Raw genomic sequence first — 21,184 nt, forward strand, 5'->3', positions numbered from 1 at the left:
AAAAAGAGCAATTATCCCGTTTTAAATATTTTCTTATAGTTTTGAGTTGCCTAAGATTTTATTGTTAAGACTCAAATTGTATAGGGATTTTTTTTTATAGAATTTGAAATTATTCTGGTGCACCTTGGCGATTTATCATTTTTTTATATATTATTACCTTCGACCTCCATTTGGACAAGACAGACGACGCCATTTTGGGAACCCAAGATGATATTTTTACTACATAGCATGAAATAAGTTTTTTGAATTTCAAAAATTACCTAGATCAACAATGCTGAAGTCACATACAAACGCTAGTGCCTGCTACTTTTGCCTTAAACTATTTTGCCTAATGATATTTGGCCTGTATGATATTTTGCCTTAATATATAAATAAATTATATTTAAACGTCATTATTTTTTTTGGTTGAAATTGATCTTCCCTTTGAATTTTTTAATAAAAAAATCGAATGTTAAATCCTATAAAATGCATTAAATGTTTGTTTTTACCGGAATAATTATGCTGACTCTATGAGTATTTTCGAATATCAATATTCCATCATGTCTAGTAAAAATTGATAACGGAGAAAGACAGGAATAGCACTTCTTTTATTCAAATCATTAAAGAGGCAAAAGTACATAGAGGTGAAAACGCTTTATAGGATATTCAAGAGAGTAATTATGTACTTACGCGTATAATGTGTTGCAGAAAAGAAGAAGGGGATATTATGACTACTAATGTAAAGCTCCCAGATAAATATTTTCTCTTGTTCCTATCCTTATCTTGTCTTATCCATGTAAAGAGGAAATAATAATAATATACACAAAGACTCTAACCTAAATAATATTTATGTATTTCATCAAAAAGATAAAATAACATTAAGCTCAAGGGTATTGTTTTTACTTGCTGGGTTTACAATCTGAAAAATACATTTTCATCAGAAAGTAGATGAGAGCCGAAGTCGAAAAATACTCTTATTGTTTATCAATACACATTAGTATCTGAAATATCTGTCAAGGATTTTTTTATTGTTAGTATATAATTTTTGGCGTTTGTATGTTAAAAAATCCCAGGAAAGTAATCACGTTGGATTTGGAGGGAATAATATTATAGTCAAGCGGATGGAGCAATTGCCTGGTATCTGTATTGCAAAAGAGCAATGCCCTTTCGACTCTGCATCTGTGGGTCTTTTTTAACTATTGTCTGTGAAAGTCTCTAGAAATAAGAACTAACTTATGATTTACATATGCGGTGAACGAAAAGGAATGACATGAGAAGTTCCGTTCTCGAAACAGTAATTATAAAAAATCCGTCCCACACTTATTTTGCCAAGTTGCAAAAAAAAAAAAAAAGTTGTAGCCTTCTCCGCCATTACTTAGAACGTATTATATTAATTTTCTTTTAAAACCAGCTAATACTTATGTGACATCAATATGATAACAGAGATATTCCATAAGTGATTCTCCAAATCTTGGGAAATTTGTCAAAATTGGGACGAGGTTGCTCGTAAATGTTATATCTCTTTGTTCCCTTACTTCCTAACTCTATGAGCACGATTGTAAATCCTACGCATTTTCTAGCGTACGAGTTTTTTTATTATTTGCAAACTGAAAAGTGTTTTTATTTTCTAAAGCACTCATCATTATTATTTCATCCTTGAAGAAATAACTTCTAATTATAAGTGTGTTTATGAATGACAGAGTGTTTTCCTTCATGTCATAGCTGCTTACAGCTAATTCAAAGAAACATCATCACAGCTAAGCTCCTCTCCTCCAAAACCAAAATTTCAAGTTGTCAGTGGGATCACGTTAATTTTCGGGGTTTTTTTTTTGTTTTTGTTTTTTAGATACAAGTGGATAGTAGTTGTAGTAACACATATACTCCTTTTTATGGTCGTGTTTTGCCGTATGTATCTATCGTTTTGTAATATATGCATATCTTTACTATTTCATAATGTATGTATGTATTTATGGCAAAGAACAATAAAATTCTTAACTAACCAATAGTTTTATTTTCATCGACATGTTGATAATCATAGATTAAAATAATAAATTAAATTACCTACAAGTTACTATGATATGATAGTATAGGACCGATATACTATGATGTCGATTTTCAACTCTACTCCAAGTCTAACAAGGACTTACACAAAAACTCCTCAATGTTACTCTCTCCCTTTCATGAGAAGCACATTCCTGTACTTTATATTTTATTTCTGTCCCTGAAAAGTTAACTTTCGGTTTCTTATTCCCCAAAAAAGCTTACAATTTACATGAGCTTAAAAATACGGATAGTTAATAAATTTATACAGATAATATCCAGAAAAGTATCTAAGTAAATGGGACATACTTAGCATGGACATAGGCTTCTGTGGAGGCTTCATACCACATCAAATTAATGGTAAATACATTTTTCTTCTTGCGATAAACAAAAATTTAATACATGGCAACTTAATATTCTAATATCGAAGTGCATTTTTTACAACAAATATCTTAATGGATAAAAATCACTAATCAATCTTCTATACTACTTATGTCCATATACACTGTTTGGTTTTGATTAAAAAATATCCCTGCTATATAATTTAAAATCTATAACATTATTATAGTCCAAAAAAAAAAAAGATTAAAAAGTCCATAGACGCTCGAAATAAGATGTAAAAAGAGGAAAAGAAGATATTTGGATAATTTCAGTTACCGTTTGCCAAGATTCTGAAATGATTTGCTTCTTGCATAATGTTTTTGTTATTTTATTTTTTCCTCTATTGGTAGAGTTGAGATGTTCCTGATGAAAAACTACCTTTAAAAATTAGAAAAGGAAACACAGTTGTTGAATGTGCTCTTTCTTTCTTTTCTTTTTTTCATTATTCAATTGATCGTGGGTATGTTAAATTTTCCCTCCTGAAGTGAACATTCTCACCATTCTGTGGTGCTTTTTTCTTTTTTTTTTTTTCAAATGCAAATAAAATAAGTATTAATGAATTAAATATAACTAGAGTATGTTTGCCTGACGTTGCCTGAGATATAAAGTATTAAAACTATTGATGAACTCTTCTTCTTTATATATATAAAACCAAAAATAAAGACAGTAAAATTTTAAGAATTATTATCGCTGCATCTTGGAATGTATCTTTGCAGACTATTTTTTTTTGAAGGATACTATAAGGTGTGGACTGCAGTGGTTGCCACAAAGGGGATTGCAGGGCACAGCGGAGGGGTCAGGAGATTATTTCCAAAAAAATAAGAATATAATATAAATTAACATGACCTTGAGTGTCATAAAAACTAAAATAATAATTAATATATATATTTTTATTTGTCTCTTCAGTTTAGTTTTAAATAAATTATAATTTAAATTATGAGTATGTCTTAGAACAGTGGTTTTCAAATGGGGATACGCGTACACCTTGGGATACTTAGAGGCACTCCAAGGGTTATTTCAGATTTTGAAAAATATTTTCCAAGTGCTTCATAACTCAGGGGCGTATACAAGGGGTAGGGGAAAGGGATGTAGCCCCCTCCCTCCAAAAATTTTTATAAGGAATTTTGGTTGTTTATTTAAAAATTTAATATTTGAAATTTAATTAATCTTCTGTGCACAGCTATGGATTTTTTAATTTTTTTCCAAAACAATTTAATATTTGAAATTTTTCTCAAATAAAAATTAAATTTATTGGGAGCAGCTGTGAATTTGGATTTTTTCTGTAAATTTTTTTGAAAATACCTATGGATTTTTGAACTTTTATCCAATAAATTTAATATTTTGTAATTTTTTTCAAAAATTTAATTTTTGAAATTTTTTTCAAAAAAATTATAATTTTTGGATTTCTTTTCAAAAAACCAAGTCCCCTTCTCCAACATATAATCCTGCTGACGCCTTGTCACTGATATTAAAATACTTTGTGCTGTTAAGGGGTACTTGGATTCAATAAGTATTTTACAATTGGTACATCACTTAAAAAGGTTAAGAATCCCAATCTTAGAAGATAGTTTTCTACAAACATAAATGGATCCACCCCTTTTACTACAACAGCTAATCATCTGTTTTCAGATATGGAAGATACTTTTATCGAACTTTAACGAAACCAAACACACACACAAAAAAAAAAGGATCTTGATTAAAAATATTTGACAAATCTGAATTTCTATGATGAATGAGTACCCACTGATGACTGAACCAGTTTTATATCTATATACCATTTTGCTTAACTATTTGAGAATACGTTTTTGTGTATTAACCTATATAAAAATAAATACAGATCTCAGCTTAACATGGAGGATGTTTAAAATTAAACAAAGGATAGACTGGCTTTGCTCAATACACAGTTCACATCCGTCAACATTAACAAACCAATGCCAAAAAAGCGGGGAAGCTAAAAAACAAACAAGATTTACATCACTATGCATTTACATTCTGGTATTGGTGTTTGTATTCCTAATCATTATAATCATAATTATATAATAAATAATTATAAATACAATAATAATATATTGATGATTTCATAATGAGTGTAAGAATAAATAAATATTGCAGAAACGTAATTTAGAAATTGTTAAAGAGAGTATTATATAATAGAGACTATAGAGTAAGTGAAAAACGACACTCTGTTGGTTTATAAATATTCAAAGTCACTATAATATTTTAACGTTATTTGTATTTGTTAATAGATGAAGTAACGTCGCAAGCCCCAATATACATATTTACATAGGTATTATTCATAAACACATCCAATTAAACGTTTTTTTTTGTAGGTATATATGTCTACGTAACTGTTGTTTAACCTTCACAAGAAAGAAAAATAACCCAAAAAAGTACTTTGTAAAAGACTTTGTTTTTAGGCTAGGTATATAAATTATAATATAAACGAGTATGTAGTTGTATCGTAACTACCTATGAAAAAAGTACATACCCGTATATACGATATTTATAGTTTTGTATATGTTGAAATTAATTACACTAGTCATCAAAATGTCAACTTTTTATTTCCCATGGATTAAAATGTTGGGCTCCTCATTGACTTTACCTCAATAAACATGGAAATAACCTTTATAACCTAAGTTTTCTGTGTTCAAAAAGCGGTTTTTAAAGCATTAAGGAATACACTCTCTCAATCTAAGGGCAAAAAAAGCATTGTTGATTTATTATATATGTTTAAAGTGGAAAAATAACCAAGTTAGACCCGTTTACCCTTTTCTGTTCATTTATAAAAGTTTTATTTATTCGTTCATTTCTTTCCCAATTATTTTTTAAAATGAATTGCTACCACTTGATCATTTTTTGTCCAAATTTAGTTGCAAAGTTATCCAATAATATCTAAGCAAGAGGGAATAATAAGTGCCACAAAACTTTCTACATTCAAACTACTTCTTTCGGCCAAAGAGGAAGAAATAAAATAATTTACCACTTTTTACGAAAAAAAATCGGCAGATAAACTTTAGTCATCAATTAAATTAGTTTTAAGACAATTGGTCCCTAGATGTCCAACTGCTTGGAATGCACGAATGAAAATTCGTAAATCATGTTCAAGTGTCCTTTTCTCAACTTTTACGTAAGCTTGAGAACTCTGGTTTGTTTTGTAACTAATGGTATGTACTTTAATATATCGAAATATGAATTCATTTCAATCACTCAACTTTCATTAATTATTGAATTAGTAAGTGTTTCATATTTCAATAGACCACACGGTAATTCAAATTATAAGCATAGGAAAGAAAAGAACCCCGCACATTCATCTTTGCTTAAGGTCCTGCTCACAGTTAAACCTGCATTGTACATCCCTAATGTATTCATGTTCATACTAGATACTTAGAACATACATAGATGGATAATAAGGAGTTAGCCATATAAATTTAATTTAACATCTAATGCATTTAAAATGAATTTTCCCGACATTTCAAATACATTTCCCTTCATTCTTTTAATGAATTAGTGAATGCTTTGTTTAATGAATAAAGGGATATGAGTCAAATACCGAATTAAATTTAATTTTTTTAGAAATGACTTGATCTATATTAACTATTAAAAATCTTCTCTCCCTTTTTTACAATAAGAATATTTAATTTCATAATTTTAAAGTTTAATTTAAAAATACTCAAGTCATGATAATGATCCCTCTATTAATTCAGAAATGAGTACATATCTGACTCTAAACAAACTGAGGCTAAAGTTAAACCCAGACATTCGCTTACAGTGGACATTTATAAAAGACCTGAATTAGTTATGAGTATTTAATAAGGTAAATAATTATTATCTTTGTTTCCCTCCACGATGACGGATTTTTACCAAGATGAATGGATATTTAAGGTAACATTGCATTATTGTTCCTCTTGAAGGTTCAACAAAAGGTGAAAATAAATGACATTATTATTGTAGTTTATGGAATTATCATCTCATGGGTTTGTTCTCTGTATACATACAGACTAAACCTTATGAAGACATCTTTTACTTGTTCCAAATAGCATTATTTAAAACTTTTTATTTAAAAAGAATACAAAAAATGTCATTTAAGGAATGCTAATTTTGAATAGTTCAAACTTTAAACAATGTCATTCTATATTTCTTTACCCTCCGTATATGAACTGGGATATTATACACCCCAATTTATATAAATAGCCTTCTTATTCATTTGAATCTATATTTTATCGCCAATAATTTTTAGTATACTCCTTAAACATTGAATATGATTATATACAATTTTATGATTATCTTGAAAATACTTAGCTAAGGATTTATTTGGATATTTAACAATTTTTAATGAAGGTTTAGTTACATTAAATAAGTTTTTAGCCTGAAAGTCGTTCTTTTGCTTTTATTTTTTATTATTTGAATTATTATTATTATTTTAGGACTGAAGCATACTATAATAACTACAACTTATAGTATTGTAGGTATATTCAACATAATATACGCACCTTATTAAGAAACAAAGGGTACTAATTTGATTTTTTAAAGTCGTATGAAGTATTGAATTTTTCATATAAATTTGTATTAAAAATAAAAATTAAATGTTTATACAATACGAATAACAAATTATATCTTGTTGAGACCCCAAACTCACGCTGTTTAGATAATTTTGAAAGAAAAATTATTTTTTCTAGATACCTTACGATTTTAAAATACATACCACAATGATACAATAATTAAATTATCTAATTATTATAATCGTTCAACTGTTTATTATGTAATGAAATACGTTTTTTTATTTGAGTTTCAATTTTATTCAGTTAACTAACAGCTTAATCATGAAGGTTTCCCTATTGGAGGGTTTAATAAATAAAAGAATAAAGCTAATATATTTGAAAAAAATAGTGAATTTACTTATAAGAACGTATGCAATGATTTGATCTTAAGCTATTGGGCGATTACCAATAAATCAGCAGTTGTTAATTGGTCGATTATTTATGAGTATTTGGATAATAAATCCAGTAAATGGCAGTACTACTAAATATTGTAAAAACAAATTGGCAGACCTACCTGGCCTTACAGAATCTCTCATTTAGTTACTTTTAAACTGTCTGAAGAGCGTTATCCTCAATTCCCTTATAAATTATATACATGCATTTTATGTCTTAGTATTTGCTCATGTAGCTCTTTGAGTATTCACAATAGAGTTGTAAATCCTAATTAGGTTTTAGTGGGCAGATTTTTTATTGTTGGCAATCTGAACCGATCTATATCTAGCTGTAGTTGAACCTCAAAAAACATAATTTGCTGATTAGACCAATTACCGATCCGTTGTTTATTAGTTGGTGCATCCCTAATTTCTTGAATATCGGAAAATTTTTGTCGCTCACTTTAGATACGGTTTAAAATGATTTTACAACACCATTTTAATAAATGGTATTTTCTGAACCTTGTTTGTTGTCAATTTCATATTTAAAATCTTGTTTCCAACCTATTTAAAGTGGAACTAGCTTAAGTGTACCTTTGCAATGTTCAGGTTTATAGCTATGCCCACATTTTTAGTTGTCTGAACATAATGATATTACCTTTACATCACAAATCTCAGCTGTTGTCATTGTCCAAAAATAAAAAAGTGCAAGTGCTAGTTTTAGTTGAAATTTGATGACGATATTGCTGCACCTGTTCTTGAAGCAGCTTTTAAACAACAGGTAGACATCACTTTATCCGGAAACTGCGTACTTTAGGGAAATACATTTTCTTGTACATTTAAATAAAATCAAAAAGTTATTACAAAAACTTATTTATTCATAAAAAATGCAAATTGGAAGAATTGCCACTAAATCTGGCTCTTAAGGAAGTATATCCGTGTCGATTTTTCATATAAAAGAATAAGGACCCGGGATTTTTTAATGCCATGCCAGAGTTGGAATGTATTTAACGTATACTAAAATGAGGAAAATTTGAGGCTTGTTACAAAATTTGTTGTAGTTAAAATGTTTATTAATGTATTTTAATAACCTTGAATGATTTTTTCCAATAAAAAACATTACGTGATTAGCCTTCTTTTATTATAATTCAATTTAAATGCATTTTTAATCTAAGCAAATTAATTTAAATATATGATTATAACTTTGATTTAATTCACGCTTGATTTTTCTTACCAATTGATGTACATACTTCCATGGATCATGTAACATCAAAGTCTGTCAAACCTAAAGGTTTCATTTTTTTTTTTCGTTTGACAGCAATCATTTCCGGCTCATCAGCGACATTAAATATTATTTTCCTGAGAAAAATTGCTAAACTAGTTACTTTCATCTTCAATTTCCTAAATATCTAACAATCTGAATAGTAACTTAGATTTCCTAAGGTTTGGAAAATGTATTTATTAAAATGGTGGAGTGAAATCATTTTGAACTGGATCGATGTTAAGGGGCAGAGTAAATTTGTCCCATATTCAAAAAATTAATGAGGCACCAACAATTCAACAACTGACCAGTAATTATTTGTAGTATGTAATTTTTTATTTGGATTAATACAACTTTTTCTCTTTTCTTTTTTTATTGTGATGTTGGAAAAACTTAGTTTTTAAAAAAGAGTGCATTTATCAAACATTTTTTGACCTGATTTCAACAGAGTTGGTAGAAGTTTTGTAGAAAAGAAACAAATCGAAATGTAATTTTATTAATTATCGAACATTTTACAGGCATTTCATTTTTTTCTCCATATAAATCAGTGGTTCTTAAACTGTTGTACGCAGAGGCTTCAGTAGGAAAACAATGTTGCATATCATTCTGACAAAAAAATAATTTCAAATAAAGGTTGTACTTGGAGCTCTTGATACTTTTTAAGGTTCTACGAAATCTACAAGTTTAATCCACTGCTTCAAATGTGCATATTTGCTAGATTTTGCAATCTTAAAAAACATATTTCCGGAAAAGTAAATGTTTTATGAAGTCTCTTAATTTTTCAATACTAATAATATACATTCATTCGGAATATTTCTTTTAGGAATCATATTGAAACGATCATTTTTTGTATAACTATTCGTGCAAAAGTTCGAAGGAATATCAATATAAGATTAGAATAGTTTTCTAATCTCTTAATGAGCCTATACAAAATCATTGTAATTCAATTCAATTAACATCTATATAGCCGAAATACTACTAAATAGGTTTAATAAAAATGTAACTAAATCATCTTCTAATTTTTATTGATGTTTACAACAACATTACATTATGATATTCGCATAAATCATAGTTTAGCAATGTCAATCATAATTGCTGTAAAAAGATATAATATATGTATAGTATATACTTTATCCTTCAAATCATATACAAAAAATTATTTATTTATACATTTAATATCAAGGATTCATGAAATTAAAAGTTATACATTAGCATTTAATTTGTTATGACGTGAATTATATATATTTCGAAAAAATTGCCACCAAATTAATTTCTAAAAAAACAAACATTTGATGTTATTACGTATGTCCTTATGTTTAAGGACATACGTGATATTGCGACTTTAACGTAATATTGTGCTGCAAAAAGGATTTTTGTTTAATGGATTTTTTCCCCAAACCAGCTATCAAATTAAAGAAATAAATCTAGATTATGAAAGCTTGATGGATTCCTGATTTATTCTATTTAATAAAATCACCTCCAGCCTCAATAACGGTCTCTATACGAGACCAATAGGCCAAGTAAACCTTTGCCACTTGGTACCGTGGTAAATCCTGGAATTCCTCCTTCATTCCACTGATAAGTTCGCCTTTAGTGTTGCAGGGGTCTTTGGTTGGTTTTTTGTTCATATGCACATTACACAAAAAAATACATCAGATTAAGATCGGCCGAGATGAAGTCCTAAATTTTTTTTCGAGGTTTGGCAGAGAGTGGAGCCACGCTGCCACATACAAGGCCTCCATTGGAAACGATGTTGATCCAGGGCTTTTTACCTTAGCTCTAACGCGTATAAGTATGTAACAGTGTTGACTCTGAGGCACATAAGGTGGCATGGCGTGGCCTTCTGAGCTAACCAGCACAAACACTATGACGTGGTGGGGAATTTCGTTTACATAACGAAGTGCCTGGTTGAGGAGCTTTTGGGAGTGCTATAAGCTTTGACGATTTGATGGATTTTGTCTTTGAATTCCGGCGTCCGGACATAGTCACTTTCATTGCTGTTCTCTCAAAAATAATCATTAGAGGCCTCAAATTTCCTCCTAACCTAGAGAACGAACTTCTCACTGAGTCAGTTCTGTAGTTCGAGCAATTGTTATGCTGTAGCTCTTTGTGCGAATTCCTATGAGAGCTTCGTGCCTTTTCCGAATATTTGGGACAACGAATGCTAGATTTGATTCAATTTTTTCCAACTGGTGCAGGTTTGAGTTAGTTATCTAACTAACAAAAATCACCTGCCTAATGCCCACCTTGCCAATACTATATACCAAAGGGGTGGAATAGATAGCTTGCTCTCCCTGTACATACGAGATTATTTAAAACAGTATCATTTTCACCTTGAAGTATCTAAATAAAAACATAACATAAAGTTTGTAAGTACAAGATTAGAGATTCAAAAAATACTTTAATTACTTATGTATATTTTCATCAATTCCTAAAAATGCCTTGTAAATAGTCAAAACATACCTTATTTTTGTAAGTTGCATGGTTTTTTCCTTTCCCATCACAATGATTATACTATGAAGCAAAATTTAGGCTTTTGAACTTTTGCAAACTGAAAACCTTCTTTATAAGTGCTATTTAAGCTGTAAAACACAAAAATGACCATTAAAGCTATAAATCAATATAAGTTTAGCCTTTAAATCCCTCATTTTTAAAAATAATGTCTTTATAGGATATTTATAATTGAGAGAGATGTTTCAACGTCAAATAACTAGATAGATGAAAATTAATGGATATAATAATTAATTTAAATAGTTAATGCATTATATAAACAAATTGATGAACTATTTATCAAGTCATCTTGAATAATCTTGTTGCAAAATGTATTTAATCATACAAAAATGCAGTAAAATTAAAAATCATATGTATATGGGAGCTAATTAATCAGTTCTAGTACTGATAATCAGAAGGACCTTCTGAGTTTAGAGGACCAGTCCCAAGGACTGGTCTTAACAGTAAACCAAATAAATAAGGACTCACAAACCACTACAAAGGAGAATAACCCCAATTTAGATATGTTTCATATACAATGTAATTTATTAGTATTTATAAAACATTTAGAGAGTTAGTGGGAATTTATTAGACTTCCAAAGATAATGTCCATTTTTTTGTCACATTTTGTACTTCTCAATCATTTTTCATAAATTCAAGAAAAGTACAGAAATAATTGAAATACTTTTCAATTATCAATATTATACATGTCATTGTATTTAGAGCATTCAAGGCGAAATATTATACTATTTAAATCATTTAGATATTGTAAAAAAATACTTTTCAAAAATGCATTTTGTGTACCATTAAAGCAGAAAATTGGTGTTAAAAAGGTAATTTTCCTTTGTTCCATCCAGCGTTAAAGACATCAAGAACACAGCATTGAATCAAAGGGGGAAAATATAATATATTTAAAAAAGTTCGATTTTTATAGATTTTTTCAGTTTAACTTTTGTTTTTCTTATATGTACACCATCTAAAAAATAAGCAATGAAAATGGTTGGAAGGTGTCTTTGGGATATTTTGTCTTAAGAGGAGTAAGAGGGTTGTCTGAAGAGGATCTTGTCTTGGGAAGTTTTGTCCTCTGTTCTTGTCCTCTAACCGTTATAGGTTTATAGATAGATCATGGATACTCTATACACGTACTCCACACTTTATTTGTTTAAATCTATTTTTTAAAGAGTTGTTATAAAATGAAAAACATAATTTATAAAAAAAAAAAATGGTGTAATGAATATCCTTAGCCTTAAGGCATTTAACTATTTAATCAATTTTTGGATCTTAATAAGAAGTAATATACAAAGTGAATTTGATATTTTTAGACATGCATTACTGCGTTCAATTAACTCTTTCATATAATAACTATTTAACGAATAGATAAAATAACCCTTTGTAGGTCATTAAAAGGAAGGGAAATTTATGTATATCATATTTTTGACATTAAATACACCAAATTTCCTAAAAAGTATGATAAGAAAGAGAATTAATTCCATCTTTTGAAATGATACAAAATATTATTCTTGATTTTGTTATTCCTTTTATGATCAATGAAATGAAGATATGTAATAAAACATTTATTTATCCCCTTTTGTTTATAGAATAAAAGGAAATTGTATTTTTAATGATACCCAATGCCCTCCTAAAAAAAGTCATTAAATATGTATGCATGTGCATTTAGGCCTGTTTGAAATCAATCTTTTTTCAAATTTGGATTGCAGCTAGTGCAGAAAAGTTGTCATGTTGTATAAAAATTACCTATGCAAAATTACATTGTCCTACGAAGTCATTTCTAGGTCGCACATCTCAATCAAATTTGGAAAAAAGGCAAATACTCTTTACTTAGCTAATATATACTAATAATACATTTTTAGTTATTTTACAATAAGAAATTTTTGGAGACATTTTATGAACCTATATAGGTTTTTTTTCGAATTGTCCTATGGAACAAAAAAAAAAGTTTGGAAATTTTGATGATCCCCGTAAAGCATGTGTCCTTTTTTTTGCATTTACAGAAAGGAAAGATCATATTTTTCTTATGTTATTTTCTCTTTTTGCTCTATAATGAAGCTTAAAAAACAACTTTATAAAAGTATTTTTTAGATTAAAGTAATGTCTATCATAATTAATCCATGCAAAATAATGATCAATGTTGTGTTCTAATCTTTATGCCGAAATAAATGACTTGTGTCTCCTTTCAAAAATGGAACTATATGTGCTATCTAAAAATGACATCAAAGAAACTTGACAAATGGTATAGGTTATTTTCTGACCACATGAAAACTTTTTCGAGCTATTTGTAATTGAAAGACGAAAAAATTTGGAAAAAAACAAACACCCTATTTAGTATATAGCCTGTATATACTACTACACTTAAAAGAGTAAATTAAAGAGAATTCGTTATATGAAACCAATAAAAAGTTTTTAGATTCTTTGTCTGTTTATGCTTAATTTAATAAATAGAAAAACAAGCTAATTGACGAAGTCTTCCAGAAATATTAAGTAAATAATGATTCTTTGTAATAAAATAAAGAGACAAATGTTGTTATTTTTAATAATAAGACAATAATTTGCATTTATATACAGGCCACATTCCAAGTATTAAGACACAATTCATATCAATGGTGCAACTCTTAGATTTTAGATTTTAAAACGTTTCTATACATTATTTACCCCTTCCATGGGATGGATTAGCTCACCAGGGACTGAAATATCCTTGTTGAATCTTGTTAGCAAATTTATAAACAACGTAATAGGTTCATTATAAATATATGCTGCATGAGGCCGCTGTTTAACAACAAACTTTGAGTGCCTGCAACAGCCGTGCATAGGTAGGTTTGAATGTTGTTTATTATTGTGGAGGCAAGCCAGAAGTTTTTGGTGTCAAATACAAAAAATTGACCTATCAACGAAGTATTTATTCCACTCTACTTATTGCAATCTGCGCGGAACCAGACATTTTAGCAATTCCAAACGTCTTAAGCATGTATGGATCCTTTAATTGGAGAGTCAGGAAGGAACTGGATGAGTCTGGAGGTAAATATTAATTAGAAGTCAAGCATGCTGATCACAAGATGAAGTCAGACTGGCAGGGATTAATTTTTGACTCTGGTTTACGCAGTGTTTGGTCTCCAAACTCATTTGACCTCAACCTCATGGATTTCTTTGTGTAGGGCACAGTTGAGTAACACACTAACAGATCCTCCTGCAACACAAAAGCCAATCTGATCTCCAGGATGGGGGGGGGGAGGGGAGGAATTCCATAAACTCCCTAAGGAGACTGTCATCACGACCTGCTCTTGTTTCAGAGGTCGAATCAAGGTCTGTATTGACGCCAAAATGAATTAGAATGAATGATAATATATTTTTGTTAAGGTTTCATTGGGCATTTTATTTTATTACATTTGTGTATTTAGTTAAGGAGAAAATCCCTTTAAAGAAAAATCGTGTTGGTTCTTAAATAAAAGTCGCACCCTACATTTTCGTCCCCCAAAAGTGGCTAAATACGTCACTGCTTATTTGTATCATTTTTTTTATTTCACATTCTATTATAATTCTTAATTTATAGTCTACTTTCTGTATCCAATTTCTTGTGGAATTGTTGTTTCTGAATTATTGATAAATTCTCCAATTCCTAATTGAGATTTTAAGGAATTTTTTTATGCGGCCTTATTATTTATTTACTCTATGGATATATACATATAAAAGGGAGATGAAAGGAGAATGGAAAACTCATTATTCTGCATGGAATACGTATGCCCTGCTAGATGATAACATATTGTCTTCAGTCTACAAAACAGTGTATAAATTTTTTTAAATGCAGAATTCGAATTACTCGAAATTTAATTAACGTGTGTTCATTTAGAGTAAAAGAAAGTACTATGTGTCTTTTAGTTAAATAAGGGGAACAAATATGTATAATGCCATCTATTGACAATTAATCTATTGGAGTTACCAGACAAAGTTCGAGATAGGTGAAGATATGGTAATCCTATACAATACAGGGAGGAATTGGGTTGCTAGGCTTAAAATATCAGAATTTGAGTTGTCCAACCTCACTATTTTATACGGGATATGCCAGGATCACTGTCTACGACATCTACACCAAGTTAAAAAATGAGGAAACGGAGGAAAGATCCTCACATAGTGTCAGAAGTTATCGTAAAGTCACGTGACCGCTGATCCATCCTTGAATCAGACAACACTGGCCACGAGGAAGGGTGGGGCTTGTAGCACCATGTGAAAGGCATGGGGGGAGCTTGGTATGATCTCTTACAAGTTGCTTGTGCGTCATCTGTTGACTGAGAAACAGAAGGAGGTCAGGTTGGCCCACTGCAAGACTCTGCTCTCTAAGTTCAAGACCTGATAATACAACGATATTTTGACATGGCATAAGATTTTTTTTTGACAAAACTTCCGGTGGCTATGTTTAAATTTTACATACTAAGGTAGCTACGGACAAGTGTAGACGTATTAATTCTCATTTGACTTCATAAATACGCTGAGTTAGTGATATTAAATCAGGAAGAGTCAACTGAAGAAAAAATCTGAAGAGATAATACATTATAATTATCAAACAAATGTTTAAAATTTCCGGACTTATCCGTAGAAGGGATCTTGTCCTAATAAATGTTTGCTCATATTAGATGAGTTGGCCTGCTATGGATTTGTCATGACCACTTCTGACTTGTTATAGTCACTGTTGATTTAATATAACGAGTGTTGGCTTTAGGAGGCAGGCCGACTCCGTACTTGATTTAAAAAAATAAGAAACCTGGACTATTTATTTTTTTGGTAATATTAGAAGGAACTAATAATATCATTTTAAAAAAAGTTAATAAAAATATTATGTTGCTCAACAACAAAACTTATCTAAGAAAGTATGTAGTAAACTAAAACCGCTGTTTTTTGGTATACCGGATGGTCCATTGAAATCTGAACACTGGCTAATTCAATAATTAATTAAGGTTGATTGATTGCAATTAATGCATATTTCAATATATTAAAGTATACACAATTAATTACAAAACAAAACAAAATATGAGCTCTCTAGCTTATGAATAAGTCGAGAAATTGACACTTGAACGTGATCAAAAAAATTCCCTTCGCTCACTCCAAGCTGTTGGTTGTCTCCAAAACCACTGTCTAGGCGGTCAACAAGTCCAAAACGTTGGAGAAGAGGAAAGGCAATGCCAAAAAAGCCAAATTGAATCCGGAGGAGATAAAGAAAAACAGCTCAGGTCAATCCCCTCCAGTCCATGAGGACCCATGCAAGAGATCTCAGGATTTCGTAGCAGATTGTCCAGAGAATGTCTGTTATCAAAACTTTGATTTCCTCAAGCCATTGCCATCCAGCACTGGGCCGCCATGACAGAGGACAACATCTGCAGCGTGTGCCAGACCTCCCTTCGCTGGATAGAAGCCATCATTGTCGCTAGGAATGGCTACATTATGATAAAGTGAGTTTTGATACACATCTATTTATAGTATTAATTTTGTTGAAATTCTAATGTAAAGTACTAAAATATATTTTGTTGAAGTTTAAAATTCAAAGTGTTCATATTTTAATCAACCCCTCCGTAAAAATTAATAAACACTTTTTGTTAAAACATACTTGTTATGTCAAACGCCCTTTAAAAGATCCCTACGTTATATATTCTAAAAAAAAGTCAAAGGATTTTTAAATTATTTTTATAAAAAAAGGATTTGACATCTTTTTAATGAAAAAATCCAAAAACGAAATTAAATTACAATTTAGAAAAAGAAAGAAAACCCCATTTATTTTTGCCCTAGTAAAGTTAGTCCAGGATATAATGGACATTTAGTTAGAAAATGTACAATTTACAGATACTCCTATACCTTGGAAGTTAATATATAAGTGAAAATAATTATATGAGTATATTCAATATAAAAACTTTGTGTTTTTATGCCATTGTAATGTGCCTATAGACATGCATATACCAACACTCTTTACATAAAATTTCAACAGGATTTCATTGGAAAGTTTTGTAAGGCATATTTTATGTACATCAAGTTATGGTGAATATAAAAATAAGTATAAATTACTATCATATCAAAGTATTGTGCAAAAACTTGTCATTATTTTTAGTTACTAATTATCCTTTGTAAGAACACTTGTTTGCTTATGTATAAACATAATTAAAGCCCTATGACTTATCAGTATACATATAATCATTCACTTGAAACACTATTCCTTCTTTTTTCATTACATATCATTAAAACAAAGTAGTCGATGCAAAGTACTGCATTGAAACAAGTTTAGAAAATTACTCTCTTATAAACGGAGGATACTTGAATGCATTTAATACCACTTTTTAATGGCTTGTATGACCATGGTTTAAAACTATTTATCAAGAGTATTCAAATTTTTTCCTTTTTTTTTTTTCGAATGACCATATTCTTATTGGGAGAAGAAGGGTTTTATATTTTGAAACTAATAAATTTAAGAATAACGAAATATTTATTCATGCTTTTTTAACTGGTCAGCAGCTAAAAAGACAAAAGAACAAAATATGCTGAACTTCGTAAAGTTTGATACCTTTGTTCCAAATATGGCCTAAGTTTGCTTAAAAAAGCCATAACATATTTTTTGATTTTCGGCTATTTTAAGATTCAACAATTTTTCAAGTGATTAGCATTGATAACCCCTTATGATTGGCTTCAGCCTCTCTAAACATTTCTGGAGCCCTATATATATCTATCTTTATAAGTCTTTTTTTTTTTTGTGTTATGGCATATGGAATCCTAATTGGTTGAACATATCAGTCTGAAATTTAACGAGTCGACGTATAAAATAACCAGTGTATGACAAGTTACTTCCAAAATCTAATATATTTCATATTGCTAGTTACTTGGACAGTGGACGCCCAAAAGAGGTTGTTACCGACGAAAACATTAAAAAAATCATCAAAATGATTTTGAATGACCGTAAATTGAAATTGAATGAAATAGCAGACACTCTAAAGATATCAACTGAATGTGTACATCATATGATTCACGAATATTTGTGTATGAGAAAGCTCTGTGTAAAGTGGGTGCCGCGCGAGCTCACTTTTAAACAAAAACAACGACGAGTTGATGAATCGGAGCAATGTTTGAAGATGATCAAGCGTAATAAGCCCGAGTTTTTGCGTTGATATGCTTACAATGGATGAAACAAGGCTCCATCATTTCACTCCAAAGCCCAATCGACAGTCATCCGAGTGGACTGGACACGAGGAACCCGCTCCAAAGCGTGGGGAAATGCAACAGTCGACTGGCAAGGTTATGGCGTCTGTATTTTGGGATGCACATGGAATAGTTTTCATTGACTACCTTGAAAAAGAAAGGTTCATCAACAGCGACTATTACATAGTGTTATTGGATCGCTTGAAAGGCGAAATTACCGAAAAACGGCCGCATTTGAAGAAAAAGAAAGTGCTGTTTTACCAACACAATGCATTTTGTCACAAGCCATTGAAAACAATGGCAAAATCCATTAATTGAACTTCGAATTGCTTCCTCATTCACCGTATTCTCCAGATCTGGCCCCCATCGACTATTCCCTGTTCTCGTATCTCAAAAGAATGCTCGCTGGGAAGAAATTTTCGTGGAATGAAGAGGTGATCGCCGAAACTGATGACTATTTTGAAGCAAAGCACAAATCGTACTACAAAAACAGTATTCAAAAGTCGGAAGATCGCTATAATCAGTGTATCACCCTTGAAGGGAATTATGTTGAATAAAAAAACTAAATTTTGATAAAAATGTGTTTTTCTATGGTAGGCCAAGGACTTTTCAATTGACTTGTTATTGCCAGGCCATCCCACCTGCACATAAAGTGCACCTTACTGTGAGGTTCTTGTCTATTTCTCTGATAAATTGAAAATAGTGCAGGTATAACTACTTACAAAATGTTAAATTATCCTTCGTTGTTGCCATCTTGAAATCTTTAAACCAAATATTCTTCTTCTTGTATTGATTTAAACCTGTCTTCTTCTCCTCTTTATTTACGGTTGTTGCGCCTGTGTTGTTTTTTCGAAAACACCTCGCCTGTGAGACAGCTCCTATTGTAACGCACGTTACCAGACTCAATGACTCTAATAATATTACCGTAATTTATTTAGTAGCGCGTTACACCCAACACTGAAAATAACCAAGTATGCTCGTATGATATTTTTTGGGCCTCCGAGGTCATTAAAAGCCTGTTTTAGTCTAATGGTAACAGATAAAAAAAAAAAAAAAAAGAAGGTATTTATCATTTTTCAAACTCAAGATACTTGTGTATAAAGCTACTTTTTGCTTTGAAAACTTAAAGCTTCAAGAAGAGCAAATCAAGAAGGTGTAACAAAAAAGTGTGATTTCGTTGGATAATGTAATCTACATTAAATTAAACAATAAATTTAGTGGCTGAAACTGTTCAAGAAAAGAGACTGTTGTTGCCTGATCAATTCTGCTGGAAATGGTTTCAGACCCTTTATATCAGGATGATTATAATCTTACATACTTAAAGAATAATCGAAAATATTTTAAACAACCGTAATGTATTTCTTTTTTTTTGTTTCCTTTAACTTATGAAATGGAATTGTACTGATTCAGTATCAGTAAACATTCTTTGAAGTGGATATACTCAAAGTATATTTCCTTTTCTATTCAGTATTCAGTTTTCAAAACGAATTGGTAAAGCCGATTTAGCATCGAATGCAAGGATTTTTACAAATCTCACACTTCCTTCAATTCAACTTCATTTAGCATTAGAATTCAGAAGTTTTCACAAAAGCGATACGTCTTTAATTTTTTGGGCTTAAAATTAAGAAAAGTATTGTCTCGTGTGTTGAAAGTATTATTGATAGATCGATCGAATTCCAGAAGTAATTTTAATTCTAAAGTAGATCAGAGGATACACATTTGTATGAATTCATGAAGAGTTTCTTGAAATGAATGCCCCAGTGTTGTATTACGATAAAATTGGTACAATTTAGAAACTTCATTGATAATGATTAGTAAAAAAAAATATGGAAAAATGTATTAAAAAACCTGCATGTAAAGAAAACAATTTTGACGACTTATTCGCCTATAGAGTTGTCTGTAAACTGTTGATAAGAGGATTTTCTTTAAATTTATCCTGTTTCTGATGTGCTAATGAAGAAGAATTTACCTCATTTATTGAATATGGTCGTCACTGCAGAGAAAGGACCAGATGAAGAACAGAACCACCTTGAACTTCGTAATTCTGAGCATTTTTTTTATTTTTGTAATTCATATTTTCCCGGGAAAAATGAATCTCTGTTGAGGTGGAGTGAGCCCTTCTTTTTCTTCAACACTTTCCTTGATACGTTTTACCCAAGGAAGGCGATATAACTGGAATAGTCACTATGTTTCCTTTTTTCCTCTGCTCTTCCAGTGTAGTACGAGTTGAGGAAATATTCCTTCTTCTTCTTCTCTTCAAAATTGACTATAACGTTAGTTCTATTTAAATTCAAGCGACAACCATTTGGATTCTTTGAAAAATACTTTACTTAATCAAAAAGGTGATTTATTAACCATGTCAAATGCCTTGTGTTGTGAGTCAATCGAGGAAGAAAGTCCCGCCTCATGTTTCAACCCACCGACTCCTGGTTAATCCCATTCGAAGACAAAAGTGCCATCAGGATTATCAAGAAGACTAAAAAAGGTTATAATTGTATACTTGCTTTATTTTCGGCCCCATGATTTCACTTATGAGTCTTTGGATAGGAATCCCAGTAGAAAGAAAAAGAAAATCCCAGATGAGAAAATGTCAAAGCCTCGATTAAAAGAAGATGCTGTGCTGTTCCTTGCATTTAGCTCAACTTACCCAGTTATCTATCAACTTCTTCAACATCAAGAAAATAATCTACGGTCATTTTAGCTTCTCTCTTTGAGAAAGAGAAAGAAAGGATAGTTCAGCGTCTAAGGCTTTTTTCGAAGCTGAAAAAATCCATCCATTTGAAACTCTCTGCTCTTCATTGAAGGATAATTCGTGAATCTGGTTACCATCTCTGTTTTTGTTTAGAATCACTTATTAATTCAAGAACGGTTTAGTTGAAAGTCACGGTTTCTTTTTCTTCATTTCAGAAGGGAACATTTCTCTACCCAGCGGATTTCAA

General features: G+C 30.5%; 1 long non-coding RNA gene across 1 annotated transcript; it reads right to left on the bottom strand.

Annotated features, from left to right (window-relative positions):
• Positions 1-17,890: 17,890 nt before the first annotated feature.
• LOC121120979 (uncharacterized) lies at positions 17,891-19,126 on the bottom strand. Its single transcript, XR_005865297.2, has 2 exons — positions 18,464-19,126; positions 17,891-18,392 (listed from the first exon to the last, which is right to left on the bottom strand). It is a non-coding gene; the product is annotated as an uncharacterized lncRNA (long non-coding RNA).
• Between the last annotated feature and the right edge of the window lie 2,058 nt (positions 19,127-21,184).

This window comes from Lepeophtheirus salmonis, chromosome 6, assembly GCF_016086655.4.
Source record: "Lepeophtheirus salmonis chromosome 6, UVic_Lsal_1.4, whole genome shotgun sequence".
Taxonomy (NCBI): Eukaryota; Metazoa; Arthropoda; class Copepoda; order Siphonostomatoida; family Caligidae; genus Lepeophtheirus; species Lepeophtheirus salmonis.